At 36.2% G+C, this 23,855-nt stretch overlaps 1 pseudogene; it reads right to left on the reverse strand.

The window, feature by feature from the left end:
• Positions 1-660: 660 nt before the first annotated feature.
• LOC129053308 (glutamate dehydrogenase 1, mitochondrial-like) lies at positions 661-22,600 on the reverse strand (annotated as a pseudogene).
• Between the last annotated feature and the right edge of the window lie 1,255 nt (positions 22,601-23,855).

Raw genomic sequence — 23,855 nt, forward strand, 5'->3', positions numbered from 1 at the left:
ATTTGCTGGACAACAATACATGAATGATAAGCTATAAATGATACTGTTTTATGATATAAAAATACTAGTTTTTTTCATTTATTATTTTTATAGGCATTCACTGTTTGAGTCAAGGTTAGGCTTGTTAAGTGATTAAAGACAGCATGTACTTATTCTATTCTAAAATAATAAAATTCATAAACAGAAACAGCTTTTATATTTGTCTGTAACCTGCAAAATTGAGTTATTTTGCTGATAAAAAATACTAAGAACTCACTTGAGGACCATGCCACCTTCTGAAAAGGCCACACAACTACTTCTTAAATGTGTTAAAGTTATAGCATGTCCCAGACTCATCCAGAGCAAAATAAGTAAGCAACTGACTGCTCTTGACTATCCCTTCCCCAGCACTAGCACTAATTGTGTTGGGAAAAGCCACAGAGCAAGGCTGCACAGCCAGATGGAGGAGGATTTTTATTTAAAGGCAAAATACCAAAATGGCTCTCTGATGTAGGTGATTTCTACTTTCACACTCAGCTCGTACATGATCCTCTAACCTTAATTTATTACTCCTTAACAGGCTGATTTGGATTGACTTGTTGAAAAAAGTATCCATTATTAATGAGTCAGGAGAGAAAGGGATTTATGTGGTTACATGTAATATGTGATAGGTCTGCAGAAGTTACACGTGAAGAGGATAGTGAGGAAGTCAGCCATGATCCATCTATGTGAAGGTCACGCCAGCTTGATTGCACACTTTGAAGATTTTCTCAATGGTATTGACATAGGCAGCTGTTCTCAGGTCCAATCCCAGGTTATACTTCCTGGCTGTGCACGTGATTTTCCTGGCAGAACACTCCATTGTGTACACAAAGCCAGAGTGCCTGATGTCTTTCTCAGTTGCACCTGACATCCTGTCTTGGAACTCTGCCATGGGTACAATGGGAATAGTTTCACCGTGCTTTCCAAATTGTCTTTCTAAACTCTCTTGAACAGACATGAGCATGTGGTAGTTAGAATCCCTTTCATATTTGAAGGTCAAATGGCCATAGCTCACATGATTTAGATTCTTCAGCCACTCAAAATAAGATGCTGTCACTCCTCCAGCATTCAAGAAGAGATCTGGAATAACAATAATGTTTCTCTCCAGGAAGATCTTGTCAGCTTCTGGAGTTGTGGGCCCCTTGGCAACTTCAGCAATGATCTTGGTTTTGACTCTGGGTTCATTGGATTTGGTCAACTGCTTCTCACGGGCAGCTGGGATCAGTATGTCACAGTAGGCCTCCAAGATGCTTCCTTCATAGGGCTTTGCCTTGGGGAAACCCAGAATGGACCTATGTTGCAAAGTGAAGTCTTCCAGCTCCTTTGGGTCAATACCATCTGGATTCCATATACTCCCATCAGACTTATCAACAGCAATACATTTAGCAACAAAATGATGTAATTATCTCATAGAGTGTAGGCCCACATTACCAAATCCCTGAACGACAAATGTTTTATCTCCAAACCCTGGTGTCATTCTTAAAATGCTCATGTAAGAAGCTTCATTGATGAAGTTTTCAATCCCATGGAAGACACCACGGCCAGTAGCAAAGATGCGTCCATGGATTCCCCCTTGGCTGATGGGTTTACCAGTAACAGAGGAGAGCGCATTAATATCATCGTGACCTATGGTGCTGGCATAGGCATCCGCGATCCAGGACATCTCCCTCTCACCTGTGCTCATGTCTGGAGCAGGCACATCAATGCCAGGACCAATAAAGCCCTTCTTTGCTAGCTCCATGGTGAACCTCCTTGTGATCTCTTCCAATTCATTATTAGTATAGTTCTTTGGATTGACCTTAACACCAGTTTAACACCCCCGAATGGCACATCAACCACTGCACACTTGTATGTCATCAGAGAAGACAAAGCTTTTACTTCATCTACACTCACATCAGTGCTGTAACGGACACCTCCCTTGCAGGGCGTGCGGTGCTGGCTGTGCTGGGCTGGGTAGCCTTAGATGACCTCCAAGGAGCCGTCGTCCTTCCGGATGCAGAAGGAGAGACTCAGCACATGGTTGCAGGGCTTGATGATCGACAGGGTGCCCTGCAGCCGGTTCTGCTTCTGCTCCTCACTCTCCCGGGTCCTCAGGTCATCCACCAGCTTGTCCCCCACGATGCTGGCGCCGCGATTGAAGAAGCCCTCCACCGTCCTGAAGAAGTTAGGGTCGTCCTCGCGATCGGCCACCGCCTAGCTGTAGCGGCGCCAGGCGGCCAGTGAGAGCCCCGGCTGTGAGGCAGCGGAGGACTGTCTCCGGGCCCCGCCCAACAAGGCGGCCGAGTGGGAGGCCGCCGAGCCCATGGCAGAGGGCCCGGCCCGGGACAGCAGCAGGGCTTCACCTCAGGTTTTAGGGTTTTTTTTGTTCTTGTTTAATTCAGAATTTTTTCTGCTAATATTATGTAACAAAAATGTTCATATCAGTAAATTCTTTGTGAAGATAAAACTCGTCTCCTACCAGATGCATGTGGTTCCTCAATCTCGAACGTTTTTTAAAAATTAAAAAAGTGCAAAATTAAAGTATGTATTTTTTTAATTTTTGTTTTTTCTGGGGAATCTTCATGTTGCTGTATCTGAAGGGAGTACAGGCTTCTTTTGTGATGGGAGGGGATAAATGATTATTGACAGTAGCAAAAGATGGGACATGAGTGTGGAGAAAAGAGAGCGTTAATGGAAGGATCAGAAGACAAAAATCACATTAAATTTAGGACAATCTAAGTCAAATTCTGCCTGAGCGTTTTGGGGCACTAAGATGGGTGACTGTGTAGGAAGGAAGAATGCCTTGTGTTTTCAGGGGGAGATGGCTCAGCTAAAGCTGTCCTCTGACTGCAAACTACAACCCTACCTATAGTCATACAAAGTCAAGAAAATAAGCAATTTTACATGAAAAAGATAAATGTAAAGTAGGCTGTATCCACTTAGCTATGTGAAAGAATCAGGCATCTGTCTCATCTCCTTAGTGGCAGCCTGTGATACCCATGTTCTTGAAGCTTCAGCCTCCCAGTTAGCTGGTTCTCCAGGAAAAGGCCAGTAGGCTCAGATAATTATTCAATTTCTTTAATTATTTTAATATTTTTTATAGACAGAATCCTGCTATATTGTTCAGGCTGGCCTCAATTTATATGCTGAACTGATCCACCCACCACGGACTTATAGATTGCTAAGGTTACCGGTGTGAGCTACCATATCTTCTTGATTTGTAAACACTTTTGTAGAGATTGTGTTTCACTGTTTTGCCAAACCGGGTTCAAAATTCTTGGCCTCAAGCGATCTTTTGCCTTGGCCTTCCAAATTATTGGAATTATGAATATCACCAAGAAAACCTCATCTAAAATATGTTATATCTTTTTAATTATCACTTAATATTTTATTTAGTAAAGGTAAAACTTCATACTTAATGATAAAGTGGAAAAAGGTGCAATACGAAGGTATTGGAATAGGAACCAATTTTGAAATAATAAACACGCATTTAGATTAGACAATTTTAAGTTTATGAAGAATTCTCTCACAATTACTGCAAAAATGATTATTGTGTATTTAAAATTTGAAATAATGTTTTTATGGTTAGGAAAATGTAAAGCAGTATAATAGACAAACAAACCAATTATAAGTTCCCTATGAATAAAATCCAAAGCCGTATACCAGTCACTGGCAGGAACACAAATTACTTTTTAAAATGTAAAATACAATGATAATGAGGAATATAGCAGCAATCTGTATACAAATCACAGTAATTTAGTTTGATTCAGGCAGAAAAATAATTCTGCTCTTTAAATAAAAATTACCTATACAGTCAAAAACAGTTGTATTTTCAAGCTCTTTCTTAACATAATTTTTGTTAGTTAAGACTACTTTTGCTGATGATCTTACCACTTCACTAACCCACATTTTAAACAAATGCTTGAGTAAAAAATAATCACTGGTTTAATAAATAAATGCTTTTCACGTATCCATACATTAAGTTCCACTATTCTAAGGTACAGATATCTTAAATTTTTTTACTTTAGAATAACTAAACCAGAAAGGCAACATGTTCACATAAATTGAGGCTAATGATTCTATGAAAAAAGCAAAAAGAAGACTGAAGAAAAATATGAAAAACATGTTGATGTGTTGTAAAGAATCGTAGAAGCCAAGCACACATTATTTTTATTACGAAGAAGCTAATCTAAAAGCTTAGCATGAGCAGGGTTTAAATAAACACCATTACATGTAAGCAGTTCTTTCACAAACTGCAAATACTCTCATCTTTATTGCTTTCATTTAGGAGTAAATGTCATTTTTTTTTTTTTTTTTTTTACCATACACTTTTATTGAAGGCTGGTGACATGATGATGTGATGTGTTCTCGCAAGAGTTAGCCATAATATATGTCTTATCATCTCATCTCCTTCATCAATCATGTCCATTTGTTTATTGTTTCAAAACTATATAAGCATTTTATCACCTCTTCTGCTGTCTATATGACATGCACTTCAGCATATGATCAAATACATTCATGTACTCTCCATCAAAACACTAATTTTTAAAATTTCTTTTTTTATCGTTATACTTAAAGTTCTAGAGTACATGTGCACAATGTGCATGTTTGTTACATATGTATATAACTGCCATGCTGGTGTGCTGCCATTAACTCAGCATTTACATTAGGTATATCTCCTAATGCTATCCTTCCCTCCTCCCCACTCTCACCGTCCCACAACAGGCCCGAGTGTGTGATGTTCCCCATCCTGTGACCAAGTGTTCTCATTGTTCAATTCCCACCTATGAGTGAGAACATATGTTGTTTGGTTTTCTGTCCTTGGTGATAGTTTGCTCAGAATGATGGTATCCAGCTTCATCCATGTCCCTACAAAGGACATGAACTCATCATTTTTTATGGCTGCATAGTATTCCATGGTATATATGTGCCACATGTTCTTAATCCAGTCTCTCATTGATGAACATTTGGGTTGGTTCCAACTCTTCGCTATTGTGAATAGTACCACAATAAACATACGTGTGCATGTGTCTTTGTAGCAGCATGATTTATAATCCTTTGTGCATATATCCAGTAATGGGAGGGCTGGGTCAAATGATATTTCCAGTTCTAGACCCTTGAGGAGTCACCACACTTTGTTCCACAATGGTTGAACTAGTATACAGTCCCACCAACAGTGTAAAAGTTTTTCTATTTCTCCACATCCACTCCAACACCTGTTGTTTCCTGACTTTTTAATGATCGCCATTCTAACTGGTGTGAGATGGTCTCTCATTGTGGTTTTGATTTGCATTTCTCTGATGGCCAGTGATAATGAACCTTTTTCAATGTGGCTTTCTGCTGCATAAATTTCTGCTTTTGAGAAGTGCCTGTTTATATCCTTTGCCGACTTTTTGATGGGGTTGTATGATTTTTTCTTGTAAATTTGTTTAATTTCTTTGTATTTTCTGGATATTAGCCCTTTGTCAGATGGGTAGATTGCAAAAATTTTCTTCCATTTTGTAGGTTGCCTGTTCACTCTGATGGTAGTTTCTATGTCTGTGCAGAAGCTCTTTAGTTTAATCAGATCCCATTTGTCAATTTTGGCATTTGTTGCCTTGCCTTTGGTGTTTTAGACATGAAATTCTTGTCCATGCCTATGTCCTGTATTGCCCAGGTTTTCTTCTAGGATTTTTATGGTTTTAGGTCTTACATTTAAGAATTTTCAGAGAATACTATAAACACCTCTACACAAACAAACTAGAAAATCTAGAAGAAATGAACAAATTTCCTGGACACATAAACACTCCCAAAACTAAACCAGGAAGAAGTTGAATTCCTTAATAGACCAATAACAGGCTTTGAAATTGAGGCAGTAATTAATAGCCTATGAACCAAAAAAAGTCCAAGACCAGGTGGATTCATAGCTGAATTCTACCAGAGGTACAAACAGGAGCTAGTACCATTCCTTCTGAAACTATTCCAATCAAAAGAAAAAGAGAATCCTCCCTAACTCATTTTATGAAGCCAGCATCAACCTGATACCAAACCCTAGCAGAGACACACACACAAAAAAGAGAGTTTTAGGCCAATATCCCTGATGAATATTGATGCAAAAATCCTGAATAAAATACTGGCAAACTGAATCCAGTAGCACATCAAAAAGCTTATCCACCATGATCAAGTGGGCTTCATCCCTGGGATGCAAGGCTGGTTCAACATACACAAATAAATAAATGCAAACCATCATATAAACAGAAGCAAAGACAAAAAACCACATGATTATCTCAATAGATGCCGAAAAGGCCTTTGATAAAATTTCTTTATCATCATCCATTTAAGTCCTGTTAAATCTTCATAATCAAATTTATACCAGGAATCTCAGTCATCATCCTACCATTTTTTGAATAATATGAGAATAATAATGCCCACTGCTTTGCTTGACCACAGTATACAAGCACATCTAAAAGTCTGCATTTTGTGATCTTTGTAGTTTTATTTTCAGGTTACTCTTTCTGTAGAATCCATTGATTTTCTGATTTCACATTATTCTCTTCCAGCTTTGCAATGCCTGCTTCTGTGTAAGGTCCCATATCCAACTCCCAAGGAAATTCAAAATAATCACTGAATGTAAATGCACATTTTTTTAGTCATACCCAAATCATTTCTATTGGCCAAAAAAAAAAAAAAAACAAGATTATTTAAATAGCAAGTGCTTAATTGTGTTACACACCATAAACAGAGAACAGGTACAAATGTTCACATTCACTGAGCAAACATTAAAACAATTTAATGATAATTTTAAGGTTTATAATCTTTTTATAAAAAGATAAATAAATAAAAATTAACATCATTAGGGTGATTATGCCATAACTAACTTAAGCAATACTTTCTTACCAAAGCTTAAAATATTTCCATATAGTAATCGTTTGATATTTGTAGGGGTTTGGCTCAAGGATCCTCTTTAATACTATAATTTTTGTCTGCTCAAGCTTCTGATTTACAATGATGGAGTATGTAAATATAATTCACACTCCTCCTCCTGTGTAGTTTACTTTATCTCTACATAAATATTTAATAAAATGTAAATGATCTGTAGACAGATAATATACTCTAATGGCTTTAAATTTGTTACATTTTACTGTAGTATTGATTTGTTTTTGTTTTCAAACATCTTAATATATGTTTGGAGAAAGCTGTTTGCAGAACCTGTGTATGTAGAAGTCTCTTATTTGTTGCAAATCAGAAAACATTACCGACACGGACACTGATGGCTATGTGCCCTGTGATAAATAACTTACGAGGAATAAGATAGTTTGTTCTCCTAGAATTCAGAGTCCCCTTGTGAGTATAATGTATTTTTACAGATTTCTGGATATAATTTATGTGATGTATTTGGAATTATTACCACACAATAAATATGGCTGTTAAGAGTAGTTGTGGAAGGTAAGAGAACATACATAGGTGCTCCAAAGATCATAATTTCCTTGTAGCTACAGAGCAAAATACAGTTATTTTACACATATCATGTTTCTATATGTTTTTCTCTACACCTGAGGTTTTTGATACAAAAATAAACAATATCCAGTTTGTGCCCTGATGAAGTTCATCATGTAGAAAAATTAGCTAGGCAGATATGCATGCCACAGTGAATCCTAAGAAAACATAAAGCACAAGCAACCAAGAACACAGGTGGGGACTATATTTGAATTTTATATTCTGTCTGCCTCATTCACTTTTTGTCAGTATAATTAACCATCTCTATCTGTTATTTTTAATTTTATTATTATTATAATTTAAGTTTTAGGGTACATGTGCACAATGTGCAGGTTAGTTACATATTTATACGTGTGCCATGCTGGTGTGCTGCACCCATTAACTCATCATTTAGCATTAGGTATATCTCCTAAAGCTATCCCTTCCCCCTACCCCCCTCTATCTGTTTTAAATTCAAAACCCTAGGAGTAAAACCGACTACAATACCAGGACTTAAATTTTAGTTTTTTGTTGTTGTTTTCTGTTAGTGGCTGTTAATCAAGTGTTAGTGAACATCCCATGTGGAGATTCTAATAAAAAGAAATACTACCAAGGTTGTAATAACTGTATGGTGTGATCTATCAGATCTAGAAAGGCAGAGGCAAGTTTGTGTTTCAATCTCCATTGATGATAAGTGCTGAGATGCTATTTGAAAACCAAACTATTTCTGATCACAGAGGAAGATAAACAGAAATTTAAGAATTATTTACTAGAGTTAAAATATTCTAATTTCTTTATTTAGTTTCTGTCAATATCTATGCAAAAAAGTATAGGAATGATAAATTACTTGAGTACAAATGTTTCCAAAATTAAAGTTTTCTGGGTACACTACTTAATAGCTATATCTTAAATATGTAAACTGCCACTAAAACCTAACGTTTTTTCTGCTTTATTTTCAACCAGATACTTTGTATTTTCAATCAGATGTTTTTATACACTTAGCAGCCTGATTGTAATAATTATTTCATGTTGCTAACAGGTCCATGTAGCATTATCTCAAAAATAATTTTTTTCCTTAGCAGAAAAAACCCTAATTTGAGAAAAATATTCAGAAAATCCTAAAAATAAGCACAGATTATATGACACAGACAGAACAACAGTAAAAAAAAAAAAATGCCTTCTTTAAAAGACAATATAATTATTAAAAATAAAAGGCCTGGCACGTTGGCTCATGCTTGTAATCCCAGCACTTTGGGAAGCTGAGATGGGCAGATCACGAGGTCAGGAGACCACCCTGGCTATCAGTGAAACCCCATCCCTACTAAAAATACAAAAACAATATAGCCGGAAGTGATGCTGGGCTCCTGTAGTCCCAGCTTCTTGGGAAGGTGAGGCAGTAGAATGGTGTGAACCCAGGAGGCAGAGCTTGCAGTGAGCTGAGATTGCATCACTGCACTCCAGCCTCGGTGACAGAATGAAACTCCATCTCAAAAAAAAAAAAAAAAAAAAAAAAACTCATTATTCAAAGGCTGAATTTCATTTACCAGGTCATACAAATGTGATTATATCTACCACGGTTTCAAAACAAACAAACAAAAAGTGATACATATTATTAACCAAAATTTAAAGTTACTAGATAGTGAGCACAATAAATATGTCAGTCACAGTATCTCACATTTTCTAGCCTTATCATCAAAACGCAGTCTGGATAAAAATCTCACGAAAGTACACTAATCTCAGGAAGAACAACAGTATCTACTATCAGAATATTTAAAAATATATAATTAAAACTTACCTCACAATTTTGTTTCTCATCTTTGAACAATCGTCATCTTTATCACTAACTGTTTTTTCAATTGTAGAAAAACTATTTCTGATGACTAGGATTATGTATAGTTGATGGATCACATAATTTAGGTGAAAAGTAGCAGCAGTTTCTCTGAGTCCCACCAATCTTTTTGGTGGGCAGGATCCAACAGGGGACAGTTATTCCTATTCACTGAGTGCTTCACAAGCTAAGAAAATATAATGATTTTGCAACAAATATAATGATTTTACCCATTGTTCTCTTAATTGGGCTGTGAAATTTATTCTATCAGGCTAACACAACCATTTTGAAAGAGTACTTTAAACTTTTACATCAGCAATGTGAGCCACTATAAAGACTATTAAATACAGAATTTTTAAGTGCACATTTTTAATGTCATTGCTTTTGTAACAATTCTCTTAGAACGAGTCATACACGACGATATAATATTAAATTCTCATGTGTTAAACAGAGACTTAGCATTAATCATTATGACTTTACATATTAAAAAACTTTTGCACTTAAAATAATTATATCCAATACACTTTCATCAGAACTGTATATAAATAGAACATTAGGGTTTTCTCAGTTTTAATTGATCATTTCATTTAAATTATTGTTCCAACTCATAAAAACTATAACCTCCACATAAATATCACTTTCTTCCTCAGCTAACAGTGATAATTGCTTTATATATGTTCATAGTTTTATTGTAAGAAGAAGTCAATTAGATGGTGTCTTTAAAATAGCTGTGAAAATTGTAAATGCTACTTTTTGTAAAACTGAATACAACTTACACATCACTTCAACTTAGGGGTGGACTGCATAAATTAGAGCACATTGAAATGCAATTTAAGTAGCTACAAAAGAGAATTAAACAGATCTTCATGTATTGACAGGTGTGTGACTAAGTACAAAACAAAGTTAACCATATTGTATATTGCATATTTCTGATTAAAAAAAAATAGGTAAGTGTTTGAAGATGTGCATATACCTTAAAGAAAATCTCTGCCCAAGAAATATATATTGGTGACAAGTTCATAGTTTTTACTGCATGTCCTCTTATATATTTGAAAATATATATTAATCACAAGAAAACATTGGCTAAATAGTTTAACAAAAACAGGGTTGGTTAAAAAAATCTCTTTTGAAAATATATATTTACTATTCCAATACAATAGCTAAACAAATAAACAAAAAAAAGTTTTCAAAAACGAAATTCTTCTCTCTATGTAGATCCTACAGAACACATAAAGATCTGAACTTTTAAATACTGAGTTTAGCTAGAAACTCCTACAATGTACTAAAAAATATACTCAAACCAAGAAAAAACATAAACAAATATAATTTCAAATTTCCAATTAAATATCTGTACAGAATGCTGTTGTTAATTATATTCTTAACCCTCAGATTTCTCTTGAAATCAACTAAATTTCAAGTTATTACTTGTTAACTTACTTACATTGGCTCCCACTCTGAGTTTCAGTTTTGTGTAAAATTTCAACATTGCTATTCATTTTGCTTAACTAATATGGACATTTAAAATTAATAAAATGCACTCAAATGTTCTCTTCTCACATTATGATTTTTTTAAAAAAGTACCTCTCAGAATATAATTAAAATACATTGAGCAACTTTAACATTTGGGTTATGAAAATCTTTTTAATGAATCCATTTTAAATATAAATTTTTGTAGCATTAAATTAGGTTTCTTGTTACTGTAATGGGTTGTCTTTTTTTTTTTCACATATGACTAAATAAAACCCACTGTGGTAAAGTACTAAAACCAACAATAGGAGAGAAGTTAAGAAATACATGCTTATTAAAAAATTGATGTTCTCTTAGTTAAATGGTTTTAATTATATACCTGTTGACTACAAAATGGTAAACTAGCTGACCAAAAACACAGAAAACCATGAGTTAATTTTTCTAAATGAAATAATAGAATTTCAAACAAAAGTATGATTAATGAACAAAACTGTTTTATAATTTAAAATACTCACAGTTTTTACTTTGTCTATGTAATATGTTTCTGTCAGACAGTCTAGCATCACTGTGAGATTTTTTACACAGACAATAGCTGGTGTTGCAAGTAGCTCAAAACCAGGGTTGATGGTAATAGGTGACTTACAGACTACAACAGCCTTCTCTGATAGCAGTTCTTTGCTTGTCATATATTACAAGGGAACTTTAGGTGCAGGGAAGATGAAAAAAATTAATTTCTAACATGTTAGAAAAAATAATCACATATTATTAGTAGAAAAGGTAGGGTATAAAAACTTTCTTTTCAAAGAAAATACCTTTAAGTTTATTTCACATAATTGAACATCTCAATGTATCTTGAAGCAATTTTGAATTTTCTTACAAAAGAAAATCCTGAGGAAAATAACCCAAGTACAATCAACTAATGTAATTAATTATCCAAATTAGTTTTTTAAAGAAATTTCTAAAACCTCATAACTTTACACACAGCAAAAAAATTCTTAATATACTTACTGTTTTAATTACATATTAATACAAATAAACTCATTTTCAATTACAAAAAAATACATTAAAATTATACCATTTTCTTTAATTATGAGACATATAAAGAAACACATCAAAAATATAATATAGAAAATAAGGTTTTGTAAGATGGATTTTTTTTGAATTAGAAATTCAGTCAGGGGCCAGGCATGGTGATTCACACATGTAATTCCAGTACTTTTGGAGGCCAAGACAGGCAGAGTACTTGAGGTCTGGAGCTTGAGACAAGTGTGGCCAATATGGTAAAAACCCATCAGAGGTGGTGATGCACACATGTATTCTCAGCTATTCAAGAAGCTGAGGAAGAATAAACACTTGAAATTGGGAGGCAGGGGGTTGCAGTCTGCTAAGATTGCACCACTGCACTCCAGCCAAAGAGAGTGTGAGATTTCATTCTAAAAATAAAAGAAAAGAAATTCAATCAACTAAAAATTGAGATATGCTTCTTATTTGCTTTTCAATGAAGTTTGTGACAACGCTGATTTGTAATTACAAAATGTTTTAAAGTGTGGCACATTTTTCAAAGCTACTATAACCTCACATCCAGAAAAAACTTTTTATTTGTGTTAATTAATATTGTTTTATATTAAGTTCCATGGTACATGCAGGACACCCTGGTATATTTCACCAATGACAGAATGTTATAATAGCAGCAAGTTAGAGAAAATATCAGGATGTTAGAATAGCCAAAAATTAGAGAAAAATGAGATCTCATATAAAATTACTGCAAATTTTTTTTAAGACAGAGGTTTTCTTTTGTCATACAGGCTGGAGTGCAATGGTGTGATCTCAGCTCACTGAAACCTCCACCTCCCAGATTTAAGAGATTTTCCTGCCTCAGCCTCCCAAATAGCTGGGATTACAGTTGTCCACCACCCTGACAAGCTGATTTTACTTCATGCCTGTGTGTGTAATTTTAGTGAAGATGAGGTTTCACCCTATTGACCAGGCTGGTCTACAACTCCTAAACTCAGGTGATCCTCCTGCCTCAGTCTCCAAAGTTGCTTGGATTACAGGTGTGAACCACTCCTCCTGGCCTCTGCAAAATTTTAAAAAGTGGTTTTTAATTTCTTCTTCAGAACTCTCTAGAATAGTAAATGTCAACGATTCAGACTTCTTGAGACACAAACATATTAGGGTATTTCAACCACAGAAAATGTATGTCACCATTGCATTTAGCAGAAAATGCCAGAAATGCTGCTCATCATATTAGAACCCTGAGCAAAAGTGTCTCTCAAACAGAAATTACATGAGTACAAAACATCAAAGTCCAGGAATTAGAAATACTCTTTCATAAGTAAGCTTCATAATCTACTAGGAGAAAGCTAATCTGAACTCCAATGCCATGCTGCACACCATGGTGGGTGCCTGTAATTCCAGCTCCATGGGAGGCAGAGGCAGGAGGTACACTGAGCTGAGAAAATGCCACTGCACTCCAGCTTGGATGACAAAACTGAAACTCTGTCTTAAAAAAATGCAGTGTACATAAGATGGATCAGGTGGTTCAACGCAAATAATAATCTTTCAAATTTGATTTTGTAAAAATTTTGAAATATAATAATTTGCAAATGAGGTTAAAAAATACCAAAATGTAGGACACTGAATAGTCATTATTTCAAGAACCAAAAGAAGTAAGTCATTTAAACATAACCAGCTACGCTTCTACTGCTATGGGAGTTTAGGGGTGTCACTTTGCAGATGAAAACCTCTGTGGCCTGTGGTTCCTTTCCCTAAGCTTTAATCAGGGCTGCTAAGTTGTTCTACCCACACTACTTGACATGCTGCACTCATCTGGTGTTAACAGCCGGGATTTATCACCTGCCAAGGGCAAGCATGGATGAGTGGTGAGTGGTGTATGATCAAGTGTGGGCTTCAGCAGCTAAACAAGGTCAGTCATGCCAGCTGTATCAGGCCAGGAAGATTTAGTTGCCAACAGAACTGCCAGATCATTGAAAAGCTGCAGCTGGACCAGGCCTACCGCAAGCAGCTTCCACAGCTGATACTGGGGAATGTAGTGATACCCAGAAGCTTGGAGATGCCGGAAAATGCAAAGCCGCAAAGGGTGTGACAGCCCTCCCTGGCTTTGATAGCTCCTAGGTCTGTGCACACTGAAGGGCCACAGCTCTTGTTTTATTTTTGTCTTACCACAATGTGGTAAGCCAGGGGAAACTTTTATCCCTGTTTGTGTTCCAGGTCATTCAGCCCTGTCATTCAGATAATCTCAAATTATGTTTCTGCATCCAGGAATAATGAGATTCATGCTGCCATCAGCCCTTTCACCTGTTTCTGTAGAGATAATCCCCACGCTGGTTATGGCAAGAGTGATGGACTCTCCTAGAAGATGCTTGAGTTTTCATTGTACTTAACAGCCAGAATTCTCTAACCCTGGCTGTAATCCTTGAAATCTTGGTTTCCATTTGTCTTAGTTATTGTAAAATCTTAGCAAATTTTATGTCATAAGAAACATTTAATATTTGTCTTATGACAATCACTATGCCCAGTCTGTATGCATAATGTATTGCACTAATGCACATATATGCATCTGTATTCTGTATGACTTCCAGTTGTATTCAAGATTAGTTATATCCCAAAAGCCTTGGAGTGTTCTCCATGTTATCCCAAAAATAGAATGTGCCTAGGGTTTTATTTTGCTATATTAGTGCTTTACAGAGATATTTTAAAGTAATGGAAAAGAAAGGGGGAGAAAAAAGGAAATAGTTTCTTTTCTTTTTTTTTTTTTTTGGAGATGGAGTCTTGCTCTGTCACCCAGGCTGGACAGTGCAGTGGCACCACCTCGGCTTACGACAAACTCCACCTCATGGGTTCACACCATTCTTCTGCCTCAGCCTCGTGAGTAGCTTGTACTACTGGTGCCCGCCACCATGCCCAGCTAATTTTTTTTTTTTTGGTAGAGACAAGGTCTCACCATGTTAGTCAGGATGGTCTTGATCTCCTGACCTTGTGATTGGCCCACCTTGGCCTCCCAAAGTACTGGGATTATAGCCACCACACCTGGCCTACAGTTTACTTTCTAATTATTGATTAACTGAACTGACTTCACTTTACTAACACTTACCCTAACTTCAATCAACTGAACTTTAAAAGAGCTTCTTAAAATCCTTCTGATTTACAGAAACCAAAGATTGAGTTAAGTAACCTTGAAAATATAAAATCAATGTTTTCTAAAAGTGTGCTTCTTTTTTTCTTTTTACAATTTTCTGGAGAGATGGTTCAATACTGTTAATTGCTCAAAGTTGCCTGAGACTAGATTTTAAGATATTCAGCAGCATTTCTAGCCTCTTGGCTTTAGATGCTAGCAACAACCTTACCAATTCCACTTCCAGTCATGAACTTGGCTTAAAGTGAAACTAAAGTAAAATCTACTGACCTATGGAAACCCTAGACAATCACATCAACTGTGTGTTACACCTATAATCTCATTGTCTACAATCATTTTCCTTCCACAGTCTGCTCCATCCACAGTGACCTGGTTGTTTTTCAAACAATTTATGCAAGCTTCTGCCAGAGATCATCACACTTGTAGATCTTGCTGCATGCCTACATAATTATTCCCTTATTATTTTATTTTGGTATGTACTTGAAAGTCACTTTGGAAACAAAAAATTGTATACATGTTTTACATAAAACCAAGACGTGATTCATAATAGAGAATATTGCCCTTGTCTTTTATATGAAATTGATAACATCAATTAATAAAAAGCAAACAACAAACTTCATACCATAACCACTAAAACAAAAACCTAACAATTAGAAACACAAATTAAACATGTAAAATTCAATTTTAGTATTTTAAACCATATTTTCAAGGGACAAATCATAGATCCCCTAAATAAAATTAATCTCTGAGATTCTAAAACAATCAGTGCTTCCCAAATAAAAATGAGGGCAAAACTGCAGGGCTGGCAGCTTCAAACCATTCAAAGAAACATCAAACCAATCAAAAACTGTCTGATTACTGTAAATCAGTAGTTTGTATAAACCAAGCAAACCATCAAAAGAGACAGTTTTAAAGTAGTAAATATTGTTTTGGATTGTCATACTGCCTCCCAGGCACAGATGAAGCCTTCAAAATTGAAATCCGCATTTTCCATTTCAGGCCCTGACTCCTAATTCTGGGAGGAGTGAAGAAGCACTTGGTGTTAATTTATTGTGTTTGTTGCAGTCTTTCTAGAAGATAAATAAAGAATCGATGAAACATATTTATTTCTGTTTTGCAAACTCAGAACTCATTCTTGGTTGAAAATGCCAGGAATTGGTCACAAACAAAGTTTTCAATTGTTGAAAGCAAGAATACAGTTATTTCATACAATAGACAATACAAAAGATTTGTTAATACAGATCCAGTTTTTTAAAAAAATAATAGTTTTATAATGCTCATATTCATAGTGTTAATGGAATGCATTCTAAGGTATCAATAACTGAGAAAAACACGTTGGAGAAATGAAGAAAATCAATATCTTATGAAAACGATACTCAAGCAAAAAATGTCTACATATAGAAAAGCTAAAATAATGTGTGATTAACATTTGCCTAAAAAAAATTCTATTACTATTGCAATCCTGGCAAAGTTAGCTATTACTATTACAGATCTCATAGGCAGCTATTACATAAAAAGTTACAAATTTACTTTAATGGACACTCAGTGTGTACAGATATAATCTGAGACAATTTATATTGAGATAGAGAAAAGTACAAGAGCAGCATATATTTATATTATTGAAATTAAAATTTTGAATATTCAAACAAGTTAATATTATTCAAAGAAGCTGTATTATGTTTAAAATATAATTAAAGTCCCAAATATAACTAATAATTACATGAAAATACAGAAAAAATTTTCAAAATGTTAACTTTTTTTAATGGACAAAGGAGTAATTGAGGATCAAATAAGACAAAGAACATATAAAAAATGTAAGTAAATGTCACAGTAAGTAATTTTTTTTACTTGTAGTAACTAAATGTGAGCTCTTATATAAAAACACACAGACTGGTACAAATGCATCTTTGAAAAAAAATTCACAAATGTGATGTCTATGCATGTCTTACTTTAGGTTCAAGAAACAGAGATTGAAAGTAAAATAATACAGGATCTTAGGAAAGCATGGAAACTTATTTTCAAACTTAGAAAAAAACTCTGGGCCAGGTTCAGTGGCTCTCAGTAAAAAAAAAAGTCTGGAGATGAAAGTAAAACAACTGACATTAAAATTCTTGGCTGGGCATGGTGGCTTACACCTCTAATCACAGCACATTGGGAGACTGAGTCGGGTGAATCAAGGGGTCAGGAGATCAAAACCATCCTGGCTAACATGGTGAAACCCCATCTCTACTAAAAATACATATTAAAAAAAAAATTCACTAGAGGACTGCAATCCCTGCACTTCGGGAGACCTAGGTGGCAGATCATAAGGTCAAGAAGTTTTGACTTTGCTGGGGAACATGATGAAACCCCAACTGTACTAAAAATACACAAATTAGCTGGATGTGGTGACAAATATCTGTAGTCCCAGCTACTCAAGAGGCTGAAGCAGGAGAATCAATTGAACCCAGTATGCAGAGGTTGGAGTGAGCCAAGATTGTGCCACTGCACTCCAGCCTGGTGACAGAGCAAGATTACATCTCAAATAAAAAAATAAATAATTACTACAGACATTTAAAAGGAGACTTGCACATATAGAACATGTCAGCAAATTGAATAAAAGAGGCAATTGAAATTATTAAGTTAAGAAGAGAAAAAAATAAAGAAATATGAAAACAGTCTAGAAACCAGTGTGACACCATCAAGCAGACCTACTTAGGCATTTTGGAAATTCAAGAGGAGATAAAGAAATAGGGAGACTAAAAAAAAGTGGTTAAACATGTCACAAATTTGAGATAATAAATACCTAAGAAACTCAAAAACTCCAAGTAAAATAAACTCAAAGAAACACACCCAAACATACATGATAGTTAAACTGTCTAAAACAAAGACAAAGAGAATCTTGAAAGCAGAAAGAGAAATTTTGACTAGTAATGCACAACATACCCTCACAAATAACAGGGGAAATTCTTATCTGAAAACTCAGAGGACTCATATATTCCAAGTGCAGTAAGAAAAAACTTTCAAAGAGAAAAGTTATGTTTTAACAAAGTGTCCATCAAAAGAGAGGAGAAGTTATGAAATTCCCAAATAAAAGCCACATTCTTTTGCCAGTAGACAACCGTTTAACAAATACTTTATGGATTATTCCAGGGTAAAATGAAAGGACATTGAACAGCAGTATTAATAAACAAAGAATAAAGTAAAGATAAGTACACAAAAAATTCCAAAAGATAAAAAAATTAAAAATGTGCACCTTCACTATCTGTTCTCCACATAATTTAATACACTATTATATTAAAAAAAACTCACTAGCTTGTGTTTTGGAGATAGAATGCATATTGTTATAATTTCGAGAACTCAATAACTGAAATAAAGCCGGCCATGCTATAAAGGAGTAAGGGTTTTTTATATTAAGTGAGAATAAACTAATGTGATTTTAGAAGTGTTTTACTTTTAGAATATTCAATATAAACACTGGAGCAACTACAAAGCAAAGAGTTATAGCCAGGAAGAAAGATCTCTTTACCACACCAGAAAGTAGGAATACCTGAGGCTACCCAACCAGACACCTTGGCATGATAAACAGAAGCCTGAGCTGTCCCACCATGGACTAAGTTAGGTGATACAAAGGTACATAGCATAGCTGCTTCTTCACACAACTTTTACTACACCAGTGGCCACAAAGTGGAACAGGCTCATCCATACCCAGGGCTGGTGCAGCAATGAGGCTGAAAGCAGTGACAATGTGGAGACTCATCAGAAAGAAAAATGACAAGCCAGGTGCAGTGGCTTATGCCTGTAATCCCAGGACTTTGGGAGGCCGAGGCAGGCGGATCACGAGGTCAGGAGATTGAGACCGTCCTGGCTAACACGGTGAAACCCTGTCTCTACTAAAAGTACAAAAAATTAGCTGGGCATGGTGGCACGTGCCTGTAGTCCCAGCTACTCGGGACGCTGAGGCAGGAGAATGGCGTGATCCAGGGAGGTGGAGGTTGCAGTGAGCTGAGACTGCGCCAATGCACTGGAGCCTGGGTGACAGAGTGAGAGTCTGTCTCAAAAAAAAAAAAAAAAAGAAAAGAAAAGAAAAATAAACATGACACAGTAATTGCTCCAATCCTATCTCTTCCTTCATGGCATCCTGGGATTTTGAGGTTGAAACTGTTGTTGACAAAAGATAATACAAAAATAGGAAGGCAGAGTATTTCATTCAGTGGAAAAACTATGACAAACAGAATGACACTAGGGAAGCAGAGCAGCAATTCATAAACTGTGAAAAATGTATTTATGACTTTAACAGATGACAGATTAAAAAACAGAAAAAGAAGTACATGGACAGGAAACAATTAGAATATTTTGAACATTTTCAAGCAAGGCCAGAAAAGGAACTTCTGCATCTACCAACTCCCAACATTTTTTTTTTTATATACTTTAAATTTTAGGGTAAATGTGCGCAATGTGCACGTTTTTTACATATGTATACATATGCTATGTTTGTTTGCTGCACCCATTAACTCGTCATTTAGCATTAGGTATATCTCCTAATGCTATCCCTCCCCACTCCCCCCACCCCACAACAGTCCCCAGAGTGTGATGTTCCCCTTCCTGTGTCCATGTGTTCTCATTGTTCAATTCCCACCTATGAGTGAGAACATGCGATATTTGGTTTTTTGTCCTTGCGATAGTTTACTGAGAATGATGATTTCCAATTTCATCCGTGTCCCTACAAAGGACATGAACTCATCATCTTGTATGGCTGCATAGTATTCCATGGTGTATATGTGCCACATTTTCTTAATCCAGTCTAACATTGTTGGACTTTTGGGTTGGTTCCAAGTCTTTGCTATTGTGAATAGTGCCACAATAAACATACGTGTGCTTGTGTTTTTATAGCAGCATGATTTATAGTCCTTTGAGTGTATACCCAGTAATAGGATGGTTGGGTCAAATGCTATTTCTAATTGTAGATCCCTGAGGAATCACCACAATGACTTCCACAATGGTTGAACTAGTTTCCAGTCCCACCAACAGTGTCAAAGTGTTCCTATTTCTCCACATCCTCTCCAGCACCTGTTGTTTCCTGACTTTTTAATGATTGCCATTCTAACTGGTGTGACATAGTATCTCATTGTGGTTTTGATTTGTATTTCTCTGATGGCTAGTGATGGTGAGCGTTTTTTCGTGTGTTGTTTGGTTGCATAAATGTCTTCTTTTGAGAAGTGTCTGTTCATGTCCTTCACCCACTTTTTGATGGGATTGTTTTTTTTTTTCTTGTAAATTTGTTTGAGTTCATTGTAGATTCTGGATATTAGCCCTTTGTCAGATGAGTAGGTTGTGAACATTTTCTCCCATTTTGTAGATTGCCTGTTCACTCTGATGGTAATTTCTTTTGCTGTGCATAAGCTCTTTAGTTTAATTAGATCCCATTTGTCAATTTTGGCTTTTGTTGCCATTGCTTTTGGTGTTTTAGACATGAAGTTCTTGCCCATGCCTATGTCCTGAATGATAATGCCTAGGTTTTCTTCTAAGGTTTCTATGGTTTTAGGTTTAACATTTAAGTCTTTAGTCCATCTTGAATTAATTTTTGTATAAGGTGTAAGGAAGGGATCCAGTTTCAGCTTTCTACATATGGCTAGCCAGTTTTCAAGATTGGTTTTTATCTAACCCTAACATAAACGTTTTATTAATGTTTATAATCTCAGCACTTTTTGAGGCCAAGGCAGGCAGATCACTCGAGTCCAGACATTTGAGACATGTCCAGGCAACATGGCAAACCTTTGTCTCTACCAAAAAATACAAAAAGTTAGCCAGAGATGATAGCTGAGTCTAAGGTGTAGGATCAGTTGATCTTGGCAGCTAGAGGCTGCAGTGAGCCATGATGGCAATTCTGCCCTCCAGGCTGGGAAAAAGAATGAGACCATGTCTCAAAAAAAAAAAAAAAAAAAAGAAGAAGAAAAGGAATAAGAGTTGAAAATTTTATGTCCTGTGATAAACCTTAGTATTGTTTAACATTATCTTTTCATTTTGTTTACTGCTACAATTTAAGAAATTTACTTAAAAACAATTGTGGAAGGTTACTAGGTACAGTATTTGAAGAAGCAAAAGAACTATACCCGGATGGTCAACAAGTCAACTATATGACTTACAAGCAAAGCATCCCTGACAACTTTAAAAACAGAAACAATAAAAAATCTGGCAAGTTGTGGTGGCTTAGGTTTTTTAGTGTTTTTTTTTTTTTCTTTAAGAAATCCCTTTTTTCTCTTAGACTAATTATAATGTATAGCAATTTAATAGGTTATACTTTTGTAAATAGAAGTGAAACATTATAGAAAAAATTAACTCTCAAGTCCCCCCACCCACCACAGTCATCTGAATGGACCCCTCATTTTGACCAAGGGCATTCCAAAAGTGGTCCAGTTCCCAACAGGAAAGAGGGACACACATGATTCATTACACACTCCTCCCTTTTTCACTTTAGAAAAAGTTGACCATCATTAACAGCAACACATACCTTAAGTCTGATAAGGAATATTTACCTTCTATTCTCTCAAGCCTACTACATAGAGTCTTCATCATCATGATAAAACTTTGGTCTCTACAGCCCTTACTATTTATTGTAACCCAGTCATTCCTATCTGTTGATTTTAGGTTTTTAGGTAATAACTTAATTCTTTCAGACAACTGCCAATGAAAACATATTTAAATCTACCTGTAACTTGAAAGTCCAGCCCCGCACCATCGCTATTTCCAAGTTGCCCATCCTTTCTCGACCAAACCAATGTACTTACATATGTTTGATTGACGACTCCTGTCTCCCTAAAATGCATAAATATAGGCAGTGTACACATCACCTGGGGCACATGTTCTCAGGATCTCCTGAGTAGGGCTGTGTCATGGACCATTTGTCACTCATATTTGGCTCAGAATTCTTCAATTGACTTTATGGTATAATATTAAAATTTGATACTGTTAGTACATCTCAGCTAATGTAGGATGTCAGTGTTCATAAAGTGGACATTTTCTTCAACATTAGAAATCCACTCTCAATTACACTGTGACTGTCACAGGAAAAGAAAAAATGTTGCTAACCAGTCACATATCATATACTTAAACTTAAATAATAATTCAAGTTCTCATATACCTACTTAAAAATTTTTCTATGTTGTTTGAACTACTTTAGTTCTCTAAGAAAAATGAGTCATTAAAGCATGAAAAAAGTGTTGTTGGAGGTTGTGATTTCTCCCCTGGCCTCAGCCAGTCATAGTGGTTCCACTCAGTGCCTCTCCTTTCCCTGTACCAGAATCTCCCCCAGAAACAAGCTCAGATCATCTGCAAACCACACTTTGGTAGCTGTGACAATGCGTGGTCACTGACTCACTCAAAGGACACTTTCGTATAGTCAGAATTGGAGGCTAGGGCTGGGAATTAAGGCTCAGGGCAGTGCCCTTCCTCAGTTCTGGGTGCTGCAGACAGGGTGTATTTTCCTTACCTGGCCACCAGATGCCTGAATGCCATGTCTTTCCTGGGAGGGTCCTGAGGAGACGTTTTTATTCTCACCCGGTCGTAGCACCAGATCTCTTGTAGCAACGGCCACTCCTGGACATGTCCGGAAGAGAAAGAGGCTTCATCTTCATTGTGGACGCGATCCCGGGTATGCCAAAGCCGCGACCACTCTTGGGCGGGTCCTGAGATGAAGGAGGCTTAGTCTTCACCATGAACGTGCCACTGGTGTCCCCAGGTACCCTGAAACAACGGCCTTTCTCCGGTGTGTCCTGAGGAGAAGGAAGCGCTGTCCAAGGCTCTGTGAGGACACCCTGCTCCTCAGAGAGTTAGTTTGCGGGCTCTGCGGGCTCATTGCATAGGCTCCGTGCACCCTCTGGTGGTAGCCCGGGAAAATCTCTGAAATTAAGGGTGGGTTCATCCAGGCGGTAATCTCTGGAAGTGGAAGTTAAATAGAGCCAACATTCCCATACCTGAATGGAGATAAAAAGAAGCAAAGAAGACTGGCAATAGATAAAACATAATTGAGTTTTTGTATATCAGCAATAGTGAATAGAAATCATTGGAATTTGAATATTAAAACACCACTTACAACACTACCCACAAAATTGAATCCATTAAGTATAAATGTAACAAAATATGCAAGATTCATTCAGTAAACAACAAGTCACCTTTGAGAGAAATCAAAAGAAATGTTAGTAAATGCAGAGAGGCCTGGCATGTTGGCAGATGCCTGTAATCCCAGCACTTTGGGAGGCTGCCACAGGCAGATCACTTGAGCCTAAGAGTTGGAGACCAGCCTGGGGAACAGGGTGAAATCCATCTCTACCAAAAATACAATGCCTGTAGTCCCAGCTACTTGAGTCATTGAAGTGGGAGAATCTCAGTGAGTTGAGATAGCAGCACTGCACTCCAACATGGGTGACACAACTCTTTTTCAATCAATCAATCAATAAATAAACAGATGTTTCTCGTTCTGGAGAAGTACATTTTTGATTATTTCAGCCATATCCCAATCAAACTCCAGGTAAATATATCAACAAACTCTTCCTAAACCTAGAATAGATGAAATAAGACTGAAGAAGAACAAAGCTAAGGGACTTGCACATCTGGATATGAATACTTACACTAAAGCTAACGTAATAAAGAAGAGTGTGGCATTCATAATTTAATACACAAGCAGATAAGTGGAAGAGAATAGATAGCCCCAAAACCATCCCAAGTCAACTGATTTTGTCAAAAATGCAAAGCATATTCTTTGGAAGAGATAAAGCTATTTCACAAGTGGCAAGAAAACTGCTGGAAACTATATGGAAATAAATGAACATAGACAAAAACTTTACAGTTAAAAAATTTGTCAAAAATACCCATACATTAAATTTATTCAATGCAAAGTTGTAATTAGAAAATATCTGCCTGGGCCTGGGTTTCGTAATGAGTTATTAGCAAGTCCATGAAAGAAAAAGAATG

The sequence above is a fragment of the Pongo abelii genome, chromosome Y, assembly GCF_028885655.2.
Source record: "Pongo abelii isolate AG06213 chromosome Y, NHGRI_mPonAbe1-v2.0_pri, whole genome shotgun sequence".
In the NCBI taxonomy this organism is placed as follows: domain Eukaryota; kingdom Metazoa; phylum Chordata; class Mammalia; order Primates; family Hominidae; genus Pongo; species Pongo abelii.